Source organism: Sorex araneus, chromosome X (assembly GCF_027595985.1).
Source record: "Sorex araneus isolate mSorAra2 chromosome X, mSorAra2.pri, whole genome shotgun sequence".
In the NCBI taxonomy this organism is placed as follows: domain Eukaryota; kingdom Metazoa; phylum Chordata; class Mammalia; order Eulipotyphla; family Soricidae; genus Sorex; species Sorex araneus.
Genome location: NC_073313.1, coordinates 214,734,172 through 214,739,880, shown reverse-complemented (window position 1 = coordinate 214,739,880; position 5,709 = coordinate 214,734,172). Strand labels below are relative to the sequence as shown.

General features: G+C 35.6%; 1 non-coding gene across 1 annotated transcript; it reads left to right on the top strand.

Annotated features, from left to right (window-relative positions):
• Nucleotides 1-3,117: 3,117 nt before the first annotated feature.
• LOC129400590 (U8 small nucleolar RNA) lies at nucleotides 3,118-3,248 on the top strand. Its single transcript, XR_008627801.1, has one exon. It is a non-coding gene; the product is annotated as a U8 small nucleolar RNA (small nucleolar RNA).
• The last annotated feature ends 2,461 nt before the right edge of the window (nucleotides 3,249-5,709 follow it).

Here is a 5,709-nt window from a genome sequence, read left to right as displayed (position 1 = left end):
TGTTGATAATTTTTTTTTTAATTTTTATTTTTATTGAATCACCATGTGGAAAATTACAATGCTTTCAGGCTTAAGTCTCAGTTATACAATGCTGAAACAACCATCCCTTCACCAGTGCCCATATCCCACCACCAAAAAAAAAAAAAACCAGTACACCTCCCATCCCACCTTCCCCCCGACCCCTTGTAACCAATAAATTTCACTTCACTTTCTATTTACTTTGGTTACATTCAATATTTCAACACAAACCTCACTATTATTGTTAGGAGTACCCCACTAGTCAGACCTGTTGTGAAGAGATATGAGGTTGCGTGGTTTTGAATTTCTGTACTTTAGCAACTAAGTCCAGGGAGATTTCTTCCAGATATTGGATCATTGCAAGCTTGTAAACCTCATCTGTGGTCGTCATAATATGGTGGTCACCACATCCTTCACCCTTGGCAGGGAAGAGGGAGAGAGAGAAATACCTTTCCCCTCCTGGGCGGGCATGGGGCTGCGCCTTAGTTCTCAGTCTGGAGACATTCTGCGATGAGCTGCCCATGCCGAAAAATTTAGCTGGCGTCTGGAGTCACGCTCGTGCAGCTGCGGAGAGGCCGCACACATGTGCGGCCCCCAGGATCACATCTTGGTGGCAGGAGGAAAGAATTTTATAAGTAGCAATTTATATCATGTATCAGGAAAAGAATACTGAAGTCAGTAGACAAAGTTATAGAAAAAACTGACTAATATTGGTTTTATAACAATAAAACAATATTTTTGCTTATCTTTTCTACTGTAAGGAAACAATTTGCATCTCAATTGGACCAATCAGGTATAGTGTAACAAGTAACTTAGAGTTAGGACAAAATCAATAGTAAATTAGAAATGAAATGAAAAAAAAATTCCCTATAGAATTAAATAGACCTTGGGTGAACCTACGAGACAAGACTATAGTCTAACACTGAAAAGATATAGAATAACTTCTTTCTTATTCTCAAATATTGGATAAACTTTGGGGCTGGAGCGATAGCACAGCGGGTAGGGTGTTTGCCTTGCACGTGGCTGACCCGGGTTCGATCTCCAGCATCCCATATGGTCCCCTGAGCACCACCAGGAGTAACCTCTGTGCATCACCAGGTGTGACAAATTATTCAAATTATATTTTTGAATTTGTCATCAGTATAAAACTTCAAAAATATTACAACTCATTACATTCAGTATTTTCTTTCAGAAGCTCTTGGTAAAATAAGTTTACTCTTATTTATAATTTGTAAGACACCATTTTACCAAAGCTGACAACTTTGCAAAGCAAAATTTTGTGCGTTTTAATATGATAACAGGAAAGAAATTGAGAATCCGTTTAATATTCTTTTTAGTTTTTTTCTTTTTCTTTTTGGGTCACACCTGGCAATGCACAGGGGTTGCTCCTGGCTCTGCACTCAGGAATTACTCCTGGTGGTGCTCAGGGGACCATATGGGATGCTGGGATTCAAACCCGAGTCGGCTGTGTGCAAGGCAAACGCCCTACCAACTGTGCTATCACTCCAGCCCCAAGAGAATCCGTTTAATTATACTTATTCAGGAACTATGTATTCAAACCTGTATGTGTCTTGTGAACACAAGTTTATAATATTCTGCCAGCAACGAAACTACTATTGTAAAGAACACCCTGTTGACATGCCAGACTAAGACTCTCCAAAGAGTGAACAAGATTTGATAGGTTTTAATTCTATGAGACAAAAGCTAAAACTAAAACAAAACCTTGAAACTGGAAGAGTTTTTCTTCTCTCATCCCACCCCCAGTCTTTCCATCCTTCCATTCATCCTCTTTTCTTATGTTCTTACTACAAAGATTTTTGGTAAAATGGTCAAGAAGCAGAGGTGTTTAGAGGCTGGAGCAATAGTACAGTGGGTAGGGCATTTGCCTTGCATGTGGCTGACCCGGGTTCGATTCCCAGCATCCCATATGGTCCTCTGAGCACTGCCAGGGGTGATTCCTGAGTGCAGAGCCAGAAGTAACCCTTGTGCATTGCCAGGTGTGACCCAAAAAGAAAAAAAAAACAAAAACAAAAAAAAGAAGCAGAGGTGTTTAGTTCCCTTGCACCTCCTCTTTCACTTAGCAATTCCAGTGAGATGTCCAACAGAATAAAAAAATCTGGAGAAAACCTGTGTATTGATTTTGTGTTGCTGCTATAAATCACCGCAAATCTGTGTGGTTTAAAACAGCACAGGCTTATTTTCTACAATTCTGTGAATCAGAAATCAAATACAAATCTCGCTAGGTTAAAAATCAAGGTATTGGCAGGGCTGCATTCCTTCCTGAAGACAGAGAATTTCATTCTTTTTCAGTTTCTATAGGCCTCCATATTCCTTGCCTTATGCCCCTGCCTCTGCCTTTAAAGCATCTCTTTGAGTTTGTTTTTATCACATTTTCTTTTTTCTGATCACAGCCTGTGTAACCTTCTCAGATTTTAAGGACCCATGTAATTAGATTAAACCCACTTTGATAATTCCGGATAATTTCCCCACCTCAAGGTTCTTAATCTCATATTTAAAATGACAACAAAAGTGTCATGCAAAGCAACTTATTGATAGTTTCCTGACAAATGGATATTTTTGAGGAACTGTTATTCTACTTATAGTTACCCGCATATGTGCCAGAAACTTTGAAACTTATAGACACCAAACTTCACACTTTGCTAGAACTATGCTTTGGGCCCTGTTTAAAGATGTTTATGTTCCTTTCCTGCGAAAGACTTAGATTCTGTGAGATGCTTGAGCTGGATGCAAGGCTATAAACAAGCTAGTCTGCAGAGAGAAATTAGAACAAAACAAAACAACAGTGAGTGATTCTAAAAAAAAAAAATACGTAGCAGGCTAGGTTTCTTTACAAAGTGGGCATTTGAAAGACATCCGGGTACATTTTTTTTTGTTTTATGGTATTTAATTGTAATACAATGTCCTCTCAAATTTTTTAGAGCCATAATGCAATTCAATTCTGCATAATGAGAGATATATATATACACTCATAGACACAAAAACATAAACTTAGAATTGTGAAAACAGGACACCAAGTTCAGGAGTACCAGAAAGAATTCAGTATAAAAAGATTGTATGTTTTTTAAAAATTGTGTTAGATTGCTAGGTTGGATAATCCTTACCCGTTCCTCTATAGAGAGTGCAGATTGAACATGATGATTGGAGTTTGCATGAATCATGATTAATGTCTGAGTGACTAAGGCTCACAACACTATTTACTCCTATCTGATTCTTCCTGAAAAAAAAAGTGCTAATGCTACAAAGATTTGAGATTAATTTTTTCTTTATGACATATTTTCTACATCTAAGAATGAATCAGAATTATTATGATATATAATATCATATATCATATATGATATAGCATATTTTAGTTAAGTGTATAACCACATGAAAACCATAGAATACGCATGGTTGCACAAAGATATATACACAAATATTGCACCTCATACTAAGATTAAGTTGAATTTATGCAGTGTTTCTTTCATCTTATTTTTTGAGATAATGATATAACTTAAATAATGATGAAGAACATGTAACAAAAATCTCTCATTGCCGTGAAGATTGGATTGTAAAGATTACTATATACCACTCAACATTTTAAGTTTCTTTGTTTTTCATTAGAGCAGATCTGGCAGAGAAATGTGTTTTCAGTTTTGCTTCATGAAAAGATAATCTTCACTTTAGTATTCATTATGCACAATGTATGCAAAATGCAATGAGCCAACTGACTCACACTTTGGTGTTATGCAAATAAAACCTAAACACGAGGAAGTGTAACATCTAGTAAAATGTGCATAAAACCACAAAGGCTAAGATAAGAAAGTGGATAGCTAAGAAATGCAATTAGCACATTCACTGAGGGCAACCAGTCCGATTTGGAGATGAGCCATACAAATACAATTTTGTGCTTTTGACTAAGAATAACATTACATTTATAGGAAAATATCGGCTCACATTTGCAGAGTAGTTTCTGTATTTGATTAAAAATGAAAGGGTAAGATTTTGTGAAGATAGGCAGAAGGCAAGTATGTGTGTCAAAATGTGATCTAAAAAAATATAGGTGCATATGTTTCATGAGTTTTTGATGTTTTAAATAATGTTAATTCTTTTCCTAATATTTGAGCAAGTATTAGTGAAGAATGTAACACTACAACTTAGGAAGAATCAGACATTCTTTATAAAGGTATAAAGAATGATTGATTGCTTTATTCCTGAAATTTTAGATGCATGTGTAATAGATATACAGATACATGTTTCATATATATATATATATCACATCACATATATTACTAAGTCACACAAAATCAACTTGACCTTTTGAAAAATTAGAATTGATTATCAAATCCATAGATCTCAGACATTTAAATTACTACTATCAAGAGTATCCAAGCACTTTAACTTTGGGTAGGAGATATTATTGAGATATAACCAGAAACTAGCATGACAATGTAAATTGCAGTTCAGATAATACTCAAGTGGGGCAAAATAGTCGGGACATAGAAAACTTAAAGATGGCAAGAAAGGCACTGATTTTCTAAAATATATGCAAATCATTGGTAGGAAAGGACAGAGAATATATTTTTCCCAAAGCTACCCTTAAATACAAAATTCAAAAATAATTTATTATGGGGGAGGGGGGGAGAAAAAAATTTAAAAAAAATAATTTATTGTTTGTGGTTCTGAAACTTTCTGGATTTGTGACCCCACTCAGTTACCATATGATCTTATCCAAATATATTCATATCTCACCAAACTATAAAAGCAGTCATAGTCATTGCAGACTTAAGTGGCTTCCCTTGACACTTCTTGAAAATAATCGTCATAGATGAATGATTTCTTCCAAACCTAAGTGGCAAAGAGCTGGAATGTACTAAGACACCATGTTACTTTGAAGGCAGCTTGAAAACCTACCCACCAGCTTTTACTTTCTCCCCTTAACCTGCTCCTAACCTGTTCCAGAGTAAATCCCAGAATCTCTTCTGCTCCATTTTCCATCTGACAGGCATCTCAATGACCATATGTATCCCTAGTTGTAAGCAAAATACATTTTACACATTGCTCAAAATTTGGCATCGTCCTTAGGAAACATTTGTGGTACATCCACATATGCCCCAACATGCCAGTGGAGGGCAACGGATTCACTTGATCATTTCAGTCACATAAAAGGCAAACAAAGATGTTTGACAAACAAATCTGAAATGTAGTTTTAAAAAGAAGAAAGAAAAAACTGAAAAATAATAGAATAATAAGCTCCTCATTGACTCTGACTTGGAGGAGGAAAGGCATTTGTGGGGGCAATAATGGAATATGGTTTTGAATTTGAAATGCTCATGTAGAATTCTCTACTCTGTGTTTTCTTCTAATTGACATTGGAACATAGCCAAATGTTTGTTTTTGATGTGTATTTATATGATAGAAGGGTGCAATCTGTGAGCTCTGAGAGGATCATGGCAGCTGGTAATTTATTTCTAGTTTATTAATATTTCCATATATTTTCTTTATATTTGCTCACGGGAATTAAGAAGTTGGATAAAATTACCTACTTAGAGCTTTATAATAAAATCAATACGAGTTTAAGTTCCAGATTTTCAGGGAACTGGGTTCAAATTTTGGGCATGATACTTATAATTTTGGCCTTGGTTTTCATGGTTGTGTAGTGTAGTTAAATAATAAAAATCTAATGTTGCTATT